Raw genomic sequence first — 12,543 nt, 5'->3', positions numbered from 1 at the left:
TAAGTTATTTGGATATGTTTCCATACTAGCAAGCTAAATCTAAATCTAAATTTAATTTAATGCTAATTTGAGTTTACGCAATTCAGTTTAGTTCATCCTACATGAAGTTTGAGAAAATATAACATGTTTCCATTGTGTGGAACCATATATAGCTGAATCACTTTCAATGACTTACAAAGAATTTATATATATGTAGCAATGTTCAGGCAAGAAGGAGGCGGGAACCGGAGAACAATCAAATAAAACTTTATTTAAATAAAATAAACAAACAAAATACCTGCCAGCAGTCCCTCACGGAACTGCTGGCTACCGAAAATAAAATATAAATACCTGCCAGCAGCCCCTCACGGACGACTGCTGGCTACCAAAATAAAATATAACAAAATACAAACAAAAGCAGGCCTGTTCCTCTCCCTATCATCCACCCCGTCGCTCCCCCTTTATGCTTCCGCTCCTCCGTGAGAGATGCGAGACCGGTGTGCTTCACAGGTGCTGCTCATTAGCAATCGCACCACCGGCCTCGCGACGTTCTCTCACGTCCCTCGGGGTCCTGCTCACCACAATAAATATATATATATATATATATATATATATATTAATGAGTGTATGAAGCATTGCAGACATTGTCACAGAGTTGAGCAGATATTGAGCAGATATTTAGCACCAAAGCACCTTACGCACAATGATGTGACCTGTGCATTGATGTCCAATCTATTTATACAGAATGACATTGAGAGTGCATGTCTGGTCTTCTGAGAGGCATGCAATTTTCACCCTCTAGGTCAAGGGTAGGAGGAAGACCCACCCCTCCATTTAGAATGGGTTGAAAACGGTTGATAATTATGCAGTCGGAGAAATAGTGAAAATGAAAAAAGGAGGGGTGAGCTGGGTGGGTGACGTTGGTTAAGCCGGTTTGGATGGATGATATGTCAGTGTACAGTGTCTGCCAGGTAGGTATTTTTCTGTTCTTTGGTTTGGGCTCTAGGGGGAACAGGGGTCTTCCCTTTTCCTGCAGGTGGGCATTAGCTCAGACACGATCAAAGACCTCTGGTTGACAAGGCCAGTACACTCATTCCCTAACCTGTGTTTACGGCATGTGTTTTTTCATGTTGTTTTTTTTCCCGCTCTGAATCGATGCCAGAAAGAGGTAATGTGTTAAAGGGCAGAGAGAACACCCCTGTTTTTTGTGTTGCTGGTGCAGGATTAACGATCAGAGTGGCAAAACTCGCCTATTGGTTGCATCAGGCAATCAATGGCGATGAGCAAGGCAGATGTGAGGGGAGCAGGAGGGTTGCAGCAGACATGCAAAGCACGAGCGGCCCGTTAAAATGCCTCCATTTCTCACCAAGATGGAGTGCCCGTCCTCACTGAACAGACAAGGTGAGGCACAGCTGAGACCCAGGTTAAACGCAGCAGGATTTCAAGAATGGAATGATTATGTCAATTTGTGGAATTGAATGCTTGCTTCATCATTTACATCACAAAGTGTCATCTCCAGCGTGTATGTATTTGTGCCACGTTACTGGGGACGGGTGAAAAGTGTTATTGATGGCAGAAATCACCGGTTAACAGACACAACTGTCAGAGTAAGACTGATATATCTATAAAGTTCAAAATGCTATGAAAAATAACTGAAAAGTAAAAAATACATAAGTATGTACAAGATACATAAGCTTCATTTTGTGTGTTTGTATGTGTGTTACTCACATATTCATTACTAGGACCTGTTACAAAATGACAAACACTTAACTACAACAACAAAAAAAACTTAACTTAGAACATATACATTTTAAAAGGGTTTTTTTAAGAGTAATAAAAAAAAAACATGTTATGCTCACCAATGCTGCATTCTTATATCAAAACACAAAAACAGTAATATTGTGAAATATTACAATTTCAAATAACTATTTTCTAATTTAGTATATTTTATAATGTAATTCATTAATGTGATGGCAAAGCTGAATTTTCATCTTTTTCAGAAATCATTCTAATATGCTGATTTGATGGTCATAAAACATTTCTTATTATTACCAATGTTAAAAAGTTGTGCTGCTTATATTTTTGTGGAAACCATAATACATTTCTTTTCAGGATTCTTTGATGAATAACAAAATAAAACAAAAAAAATACAACATTTGTTTGCAATTGAATTTAATGTCACTGTAACTGTCAATGTTTATCAATGTCATCTATCCTTGCTGAATAAAAGTATTCATTTATTTCAAAAAAAGGAAAAAAATAAAGAAATCTTACTGACCTCAAACTAGTTTAAGTTGCCAAATTAATCAAAGAAATGCTAAAAGCAGTAAGCAGTGTGTTTCTCCAGACTGTTGAGCACTGTTGCTGCTCTCGACTAAAATATTAGAAACTGCAATCTAATGAACCACAAGGTACTGCAAAAAAAAAAAATATCACACCATAACCAATCACAAAAAAAATAATAATAATAATTAATAATACAAAAATACATCTTTTCAACAATATTGTGTAAAGTGGTCACCAAGCTTTGAATGTCACATGTCATGATCATTGGTTTCACTTCACTTCACAAGTGCATGAGTATCAGTAATACATAGAAATATTCATAGCCTATACAAATTTATTGTTAACATTAAAAGAGACCAGTGTCTTTTTTGAATGGAAAGTTTTAGTTTTAGTCTATCTTTTCCCCCCCTCAAATAAGGCAAATTGTTATTCAAGTCAAGTTTTATACAATTGCATTGTCCAGACATTTCATTGTGTTTTTTTCACAGTTTTTTTATTACCAATCCATGCTGCACTCTCTAGAGTGATCTGGCATATCATAAAGTACCCAGGACGTAGAGTAGACATGACTGCAGTCATAAAGTAGCAGGTCAAGTGACTGCAGTCTTTAATCACCTCAGATGGACCTGACCTTAAAGTATTGTAGTATAATTTGAGGGTTACGCTGTGTCATTATGACAATGAGCTGGCTTCTTCCCCTCAACAAAGTGCCCGATGATTCAAACATGCTGACCTTACAAAGGAAAACTGTCAAAAACTTTATCAAATCTCTGAGGTATCCAGCCACAAAAAACAGAGGATCAATCAAGCTGACTCAACCGTTTTGCTGGTGCTCTCTTCAGCATGGTAGGGGTAGTAGTGGGGTGTCACACCATGATAATACAGCAATCTATCATGGCGATGGAACTAAGTATTGGCTGCCTGTGACAGGCACTGAGGAATGGGACTAGACTGAGACAGACTTCACATACTCACCCTGATCAGCAGTCTGGCGCCTGAACAAGGAACGCTCCTCCAAATCCATTTAATCAACCACTGCCTCACTTTTTTATACTTTGAAAAGGACACTTTTTGTTCATCACTTGACAGTTGTTCCACAAAAGTAAGGAGACATGAAAGCGATTTGTCCATTCCAATGTATTGTTCAAGCTGTGAGAGGAAAATTTCCACAGTTCCTTGAAATCCACTGTATTGGTGCAAGCTAGTGATATGAAAACTAATAATATTCAAAGCTAAAACTTTGAAGAACATCATGGCACATGCTCTGCTATGGTACAATAATCAGCAACCTTCTAACATGAGCTCAGCACTCTGTAATATGTCTCTCTCTGTCTTACTCTCTCTACATATTTGAATGACACTTTATTTAAAAAAAAACATGTGTGTTTCGTGATCATTCTGGAACAGATATGCATTATGTCCACAAATACATACTTGATACATTCAAATTATTGAAACTACAAACCTACTTTCTTTGATGAACTTTATCCATGGACTGCACTAGATGGGCATTTTAATTTATAACTCAATTAATAACTAAATTTAGCCACAATTAAAACCACCTCAGATGCCTCAAAAGCCAGACTTTTTACTACAGACCTGTACAGTATTTACAGATAATGTCTCATTAAATTTACATAAAAAAGCGAAAAAGTTGTCTGAGAATATGGTGGGCAGCAACAGTTGCTAAGGTAACATTTTAGGGTGCGGCTTACCAATGGATCAATTAATGTTCTCGTATAATACTTACCCTAGAACCACTACTGACTTTGTATATTTATGTACAGTATACTGGAACAAATAATCAATCTCATAATAAACCTTATTGAGAGAGAATGTATTAGATTTACAGTGATGAGCTATATTTCAAGCTAAGCAGCAATAGTGAATCAAATATGCAATAAATACAACGACATGCAACACATAGCTTTCTCAATTTAGATTATGAGAGAGCCGAACTGTCACTGTAATCAGCGGCTCTTCAGAATCACAGACAGCGCAGATTCCAGCACCTGCTGATTGGAGGCACACGTGGCCAATTTGGTCTATCCCTGAATGCAGTAAAAGACGACCAGAAGACAGAAGAAAAAAGCAATATGAAAATTCCAGTAATCAATCTCTCCTTTCACATTTATTCATAGAGTTTCAGAAGACTGAGAATAAGGCCACTGTCAAGACTACTGAGAATCTACACGTTCATGAGATCCTCACACCTTCATTTAAAACGTTCCAGGCTTCGTGGAAACAAACACAGACGAATGTGAAAGCACACTATGCTTCTTGATGATTCTAAATACATTCAGCCTTTTGAGTTTATTGCACCATTTTAAAGACTAAGAATCTGATTGTGTTATGCTGGTAATGCAGTAAAACACTACGATATTAATATACAAGAGGACAATGGAGTGAAACAAGCAAATCAAATTATTATTTGTTTTCATATTAAAAAAAGATCAATAAATGCTGAGGGAAGCACATTGAAACTATGCCTTATGGGGAGTAACACAATGATTATTTAATCAAATTACTGTATGTTATTTATTGTACATAAATAATAGAAGGTTGTGCTGTAAATAGAAGATAGAGCATCTGTACGAATCTGTCTATGAAAGTCAGCCGCGAGGCTGAGGCAGAGATAAGTCAATCTAAGCTGAGGCGTCGGGAATGACATGAGACGACTGAGTGGAGAGCTGGGATGCTCTCCAGAGGAGCATGAGAGGCATCACGAATCTATTACAAACCCTATTAAAGGTACCAGAGCTGTCAATCAAACAGGAAATCTAAAACCGGGAGATAGCGACTGGGCATCGAGTCAAACGCAGTGCTGATTTCTCTCTGTGTGTGTGTGTGTATTAGTGTGCATTCACATTATGAGTAGGAAAGTATCTAAGCATTATTTGAAAATGCAGTGGGCTAGGAAATGGAATGAAACAGACCTAAAATTAATAAACCAAGAGATCATTTGTTTAAATTGTATCAACATCTAGAGCAAATAAAATGCCTGCAGTTTATCAGAAAAGCTGGAATGTACAGCCAAACCTTTGCACAGATATGTCATGATAGCTAAATCTAGTCGGTCAGGGACACAAATGGAATATAATTAAGCCATTCTTTACGTATTGGCATTCTTTGAAAGTTTCCTGATGATTTGTTGTAATTTGTGAGGAATCGACGTTATGACTAGTTGGAAAAGAGAGGGCATACTGTTTAGATTGTTGTAGGACAGGTCTAATTGAGGTGGACTGTGGGTGCTGAATTCCAAATTAAACAGCAATGAAAAAAAAAAAAATTTGGTTTAGCTTTGTCTTATCCATTGTATTTCTTACAGGAACATCAATATGTCAAAAAGGAAATAACTTCGGCTGCAGTAATACCCAGTCTGAATGCTTTCTCCTCAGCAGCATGTGTGGCCGTAATTATGCTGTCAGTCCAGTCCCAAATATAGCACATTCTCTGCATAATTATGGCATCAACCCACAAATCCGCTAGGCTTATACATGTGTAGACTCTATGGAAAACACCTTAAATAGAAGGGGGGAGAAAGGTAATTATGTCTTACCCATCAAAAACATCAATTTCTGACTGATTAAATTACATGTTTCAATGAACCTTAATTGCTTTTTTGTCAAACCCGTTATATGATTTGGCAGAGCGGCTTTCAGAAAGATCAGCCGAATATTAGCACAATTATTTCCATATTACATTAAAAGTTTGAGTTATAAGCCCAACACACGCCCTCGACTAGTAGCCTATTCCATTCTCCTTTGAAATCAAAACACTGTCAGGAATTTCAAAGTGGTCTCAGATAAGTGATGCACTGAATGAGAAATGTGACTGAAAGCAAAGATAAAAGAACCAAAAAATAAGGACAAGAGGGAACCTTAGCATTGCATTGGTTCAAAAGCAATGGCACAGGTTCTTTTTAAACAGAGATGCGTCCATTTGTATTCAAATTGTCAATTTATAAGTTCTATCTAATATACATGATTCCTAATAATAATACCTTTTAGTGCTATGCTGCAAGTTATTGTAAAGTAGGTTTTCACATTCAAGCAACATTACATTTTTCAGTCAATGCGAGTTTGTTATTAAAAAGTGCATAATCAATGCTAATTTTTTGAACGAAGTGATTTATCACATTTAGCAACCTCGCCATTTGTATGTATGCTGTCATATTTCATTATAGAGGCGACGAATTGCCACTTTAATAATGGTGGTGACAGAGGAGTAAAAGTTAGCCAGATGAAGACTGATGACAGGCTTAAGCATTGGACATGGCAGTCAGAACATGGTGGAGATTGAATCCGTAACCCTCTGCACCCATAATAAATTATCTCTCTGAAATGGAATGATTGATTTGCAGCGGTGATGCTTGCACCTGGAATGGGGTCTCTTTCTACCCACTCTCAGGGACATCTATGAAACTTTCTCCTTTTTTTCAGCTGAGTGAAAGGAGGGATGTGAGAAAAAAATGTGACCAAGCGATTCAGTTTTTTTTTTCTCGACAGCTTGGTACAATTTGACAGGAAGGCTCTCGAGATTCTGCTTAAGTCAGTACCACTGTTCGGCAGCTACCAGTGTCTCTCTCTATCACCTCAAGCTTTCAAGTTGCCCTCGCAAGGCATTCACTGAGGCATCTGAGGTGTGAGAGCAGGAGAGCTATGGGCAGAGATGATATGACATCAAAGCCAATATGGTCAACAGACGCAATGGAATTTGTCAGCTGACTCTTCAGTGTTTGAATTGGTGAGTGCACATGGACACCCCAAACTCACCTTATCACTTCTGCAGCTTCCATCCTACCTCAATGTGTCACACTCTCTAAAATATAACCACTTATCTCTAAGCAACTGGAAACACAACAACTAGCTCACATTTCCTTTCCACTATAAACGGAACATTCACTTGAAAAAGCTCCCTGAAAGAATCCTGGGAAACTTGCTCACTTTGAATGTCTTTGTCTAATATAATTTTTTATTTTAATTTGAGTTTTAATTATCCTCTTATTGTACTTTACATTACCATACAATAGCATATTACGTTTCCAAGGACAAGAGTCTGTGCTGAACTTGTGATTTCATGCATACAAGCTCTTGATAGCTGTCATATTTAATTGACCTATTCACAAATTATGCTCTGTCAGATTCTGTCCTCCTAACGAATCTCATTATGAGACTCCAGTCACTTCTGGGTTATCAATCACTCAGACTAACAAAGATGACAGTCACATCATAAATTACCATTATAAATAGGTTAATAAACGGACGAAAGAAAGAAAGAAAGAAAGAAAGAAAGAAAGAAAGAAAGAAAGAAAGAAAGAAAGAAAGAAAGAAAGAAAGAAAGAAAGAAAGAAAGAAAGATTACACCTTATAGAACATTACTATTGGTAATGTAACATCATTATCTACTGTATTTTTCCATTCATAATGTTTGTGATTATACCAAACCATTACCAAAAATAAATTACAGGCAATATTCAGTTATGTATTTAATGTGCATTTAAGTATTTTATACTGACTTTTTTAACTGATTATGGTATATTTACCCTTTTTTTTTTTTTAGAATTATGTGTCTATAAAATGTAGATGTGAACATTAATGATAAGATAGATTCATATTTCAAGCTCTTGAGAGATCACCTTCTTCCACACAGTATAACTGATCCCATAATAAATCAGATCTGTGTAAAAAGGATGTCTTGTCTGAAAGAAAGAATTGGGAAAATTGACAGAATTGGAAAAAATTTAATTGACCTTAGGTTCTGTTATACCCTTAAAAAAACTAATTAAAAGCCAGAGGCACGTTAGTGGCAATGATTTTAACAGCAAGTCCACTGGGTTTTTCTTATTCCAATTCTGAAATGAGGGATCAAAAACATTTGGTTTATTACTTTGTTCTGCTTTAGCTAATTAGCGATGACTAATTTTACACATAACTGTACACATTTATCATTCACAATTAGGCAAATCTGTTCTCAGTTTATAAGAATGTCTCTAGGTTAAGTGCTTGTATTAAAAAAAAGTAATTGCTACTGCAGAGAAAATGTTGCAACCTGCATGTTTTTTCCCCTTCTATTTAGCCTTCTGAAACAATCCATGGCCTTATAACGTTATTTAAAGACATACTTTGAGTAATAAACTCAAATAAACTTTAAACTTTAAACAATAAACTTTGTTTACATATGGTAACCCTCGTTCCCTGAGGGAGGGAACGGAGACGTAGGTCATGACTGACCAATAGGAATCTCGCTAGAGAGGCCAATCTACTTCGAGTGAAACTAAAACAAGCCAATACACATTGGCGTGCAATCATTTGCATCAGCTGCGCAGCCTCGTTAGCGCGGGTATATAACAAGCAGCTGCTGCAATTTGCACTTCAGTTTTTTAATGAGGAGCCAAGCCTGATAAGCTGGCCGCCCCGACGGGTGACAGCAGATGTGGCGACGGGACCTACGTCTCCATTCCCTCCCTCAGGGAACGAGGGTTACCATATGTAACCGAGACGTTCCCTATCGGTCAGTCACTACAACGTAGGTCATGACTGACCAATAGGAATCCCTAACAAAGCGCCACAGCCGCTGAACCCCATCCAGCGCCCCATGCAAGCCTCTACACCTTCTTGCCTTGAAGGACGATAGGAGGAGGCTTACACAGAGTGTATCTGACACTGTTGTTCCGTGATAACCCACACAGTGAGATATTGGATAACACTGGGAAAGCGTGCCCTTTCTATTTAGGAAGGGGAACGCTGCGGAAGCCACTTCTTCAAAGAGTTATGTGGAAAATACATATGGACTAACCCAGGGGTAGGCAAGTTCGGTCCTAGAGAGCCGCTGTCCTGCAGAATTTAGTTCCAACCTTAATCAAACACACCTGAACAAGCTAATCAATGTCTTCAGGATTACTAAGGCTATAGGCAGGAGAGTTTGTTTTCAGTGTTGGAGCCAAACTTTGCAGGACAGCGGCTCTCTAGGACCGAACTTGCCTACCCCTGGACTAACCCGAAGGTTGTACTGCATATGAAACAATGGGTGACTTAGCCCAAGGGAAAGACACGGGCTTCCGTCTTAGGAGCAGCCGTGGAGAATATACACATATGGGATCCCCGTAGGGTCACACATATGGAACCCAGCCCAGATCCGGCTCTCAAGGATTCAGCGGATAAAGGCCTGGCACCGGACGCTCTGCCATGTCCGGGCCGAGGGGTTTTGGAGGACTCAACAGGTTTTTCACTCTGGAGCAATAAGGGTGCACAGTAGGGTGCAGCAAGCCGACAGAGCCGGGCCTCTCGGTGCTTCTACCCGTTTAGGGTGAGAACACGGGAGGAGACTGGCTCTACACGTAGGCTATAATATCTAGCGAACGTGTTAGGTGTCGCCCAGCCCGCAGCTCTACAGATATCTGTTAGCGAGGCGCCACGAGCCAGCGCCCAGGAGGATGCAACGCCTCTCGAGGATTGTGCATGCAACCTAAGCGCAGGGCACGCCTTGAGCTTGGTAAGCCAAGGCGATGTCATCCACTCTCCAGTGGGCCATCCTCTGCTAGGAGACAGCCTTTCCCTTCTGCTGGCCTCCGTAACAGACAAAGAGCTGGTCTGAGGTCCTGAGACTTTGGGTTCTGTCCACGTACAAACGCAGAGCGCGAACGGGACAGAGCAAAATCAGGGTTGGGTCTGCCTCCTCCAAAGGCAGCGCTTGCAGGTTCACTGCCTGGTCCCTGAAGGGAGTGGTAGGAACCTTGGGCACATAGCCAGGCCGGGGTCTTAACTCTCTGGGGTCGGCGGTCTCGCCGGCGATACCAGCTCACTTTTTTCCTTATCAGTGCAAAAGAGACTCAAATTACTCTGTTAATTTTGATCTTACATATAAGTGTTGTACATCATTCGATCCTGTTAAGTTTGTATTTTTTTTGTGGAACCTCATAATAAAAACAAAGTGTTGTGCTTTTCGCCTAATAAAGAAAAATAAACACGATGCGCGTTCTGTCTGTCAGTGAAGTCCATTCTGAAACGCGTCCGAAAAATCATCTGTAACTCTGCAAATACTCAGTCAAACAGTTATACAGGCACACAGGCATGAAGCCTGAATTATCTTCTTTTAAATGAAGTAATTTATATAAAAAAACAAATTTTCTCATTTTATGTAATCTGTACGAAAAGAGAGAGATGATAGTCGTTCTCGTCTCAGCTCATTAAAGTTAATTTGACCACGCCCACGGAGCGCGCGCTCTATTCAAACACAAATGCTCTGAGGCGATCCACGCCCACATCAGCTGGATAACCCACCGAAAGAGACTCAGATTTACAACGCTGTGAGGAATAATAGTATCTTAATAATAATCCTGGAAAAAATTACCTCAGAAGTAGGCTACAGGTAGTTTCATTTGGAGGAGCAACGGATCCAGCCGAGGAAATAGGTACATTCTTTATTTTCAAGTGCTTTGTGCTAATCGCGATATGTGACCCGATCTGGCGAAATGAGTCGGAAGTCGCAACGTTCTATTTTAAGATATGGGCCGATTATGTGGAAAAACAATGAAATAATAGATTTTTTTTTTTGTGCTAATTTCAAAGAACAGACATTCAAAAATAATCTCCCAAAGTTTCGTAGTCCAGATAATTGAGTAAAGGTATCTAAATTACTATTAAAGTTTACAAAGTTTTACTAAATTCGCTGGAAATGAACATTGCTTTTCTCAACTCCTCGCGTCACCTCTGAGCATTTCCCGGGTATCCCCTGAAACGTCACTATCTCTGCTCTTTAAATGGTGTTACACGTTGTATAGAACCAATCAAAAAGCTTAGAAATGTACACCAACGCTGATCATTTGTCGATGGGAAGCCGTTTCGACTGACCGGCACCCGATTGGTCCAGCCACCCTCCTGTCAGACTCGCAGCGAGCGCTCTGTGTAATAAACAAGCTAGCAGATCTCCTCAGAAAGATTAAATATTATTAATTTGAGAAATGTCGCTGTCAAAAGCGAGCAAAGTTGCCAAAGCGTCATCAAGCCCCCTGGCCATTGCACACTGAGTCCGCGTTTTTTTCGTATGCGTTTTTTCGTATTGATTCGGTGGCTCCGAATTGTCAAAACACCATTCAAACTGCTTGCTACGGATGCGAAAAACTTACGATTGTTTTTATATAACGGATGAAAGTGTCGTAGTGTGCAAGCGTGATTGACATAACGTGATTGACAAATGTGAATGAGTGTAGCTATTTATCTGCAAGGAGAATTCATTAATGTGTTTGATTAACCCAATATTTGTTGGTATCTCCGTTATGAATTTGTTACGCTGTTATTGTCAACTAGCCTACACTAAGATATAAATTGCATAGACTAGCATTATTTGATCTGTTTCCTTGTCTCTCTGCCTCTCACTTTCTCTCTCACTCTCTCACACACACACACACACACACACACACACACACACACACACACTCTCTCAAGCAATGTAGCACCTCTGTTCAATCTTTCTGATTTTAGTAAATTTTTGTAAAAGGTAGGCCTACTGTTAAATTATTTATTCAAATAAAAACTTTAAAATAATTTGAGCTTCAGCCTGGTTTAATAGCATTTATATATTAATGTCTTTGGTCAAATTAAGCTGTAAAATAAATAGTTTATCCCTTTAAATGTAATGGATTTTGAAAGATATCAACAAAAAACGGGCAAAAAACTTTAAAAGCGATTTTCTCAGGTTTTCAATTGGAAAAAGAGGGCAGACGACCATAATTCAAATGTGTATATCTTTACAACCATTCAAGGTATGACTTTGACTAGGATATCAATTGAAAGCTTAAGGTCTCCTCTTTCCATTAATACCAAAATCTCAATTTTTAAATTTGGGTCACTGTGACTCATTTTGCTGGATCAGGTCACATATGGAATAGTGTCTGTAAACAAAAAGACTGTTTGAATCGCGTTTTTGTGTGTGAATGAATGAACAGCTTTTACCTAACTATATTCCAATACTGAGATGAGTAAAAATCGACTGAAATATGTTGAAATAAAATATTTGTGTATAAGCAACGTATTAAACTGCAAATTAACATTTATATGTCCTAATCATAAAAACGATATGTTACATATGAAAGACAAGATGTCGTTTTTACTGTAAAATACTGCCACATCAAATAAGCTTGTTTGCTAAGATGTTATTATAGTGTTTGTTCGATTGTAGGCTATATTCAAACTAATTAATCCGCAACTGTGAAATATGTATGATAAAATGTATACTTTAGTATAATACAAAGAAAGATTACATTTTAAATATAGTTAA

General features: G+C 38.5%; 1 long non-coding RNA gene across 1 annotated transcript; it reads right to left on the bottom strand.

The window, feature by feature from the left end:
• Window positions 1–230: 230 nt before the first annotated feature.
• Window positions 231–539, bottom strand: LOC130083427 (uncharacterized). The gene is made up of 2 exons (XR_008806833.1): window positions 331–539; window positions 231–277 (listed from the first exon to the last, which is right to left on the bottom strand). It is a non-coding gene; the product is annotated as an uncharacterized LOC130083427 (long non-coding RNA).
• Window positions 540–12,543: the final 12,004 nt, after the last annotated feature.

Source organism: Rhinichthys klamathensis, unplaced genomic scaffold (assembly GCF_029890125.1).
Source record: "Rhinichthys klamathensis goyatoka isolate OS25496 unplaced genomic scaffold, OSU_Roscu_1.1 h1tg000055l_1, whole genome shotgun sequence".
Lineage (NCBI taxonomy): Eukaryota > Metazoa > Chordata > Actinopteri > Cypriniformes > Leuciscidae > Rhinichthys > Rhinichthys klamathensis.
The sequence above is the reverse complement of the archived record's forward strand: the minus strand, read 5'-3'. Positions and strand labels throughout refer to the sequence as shown.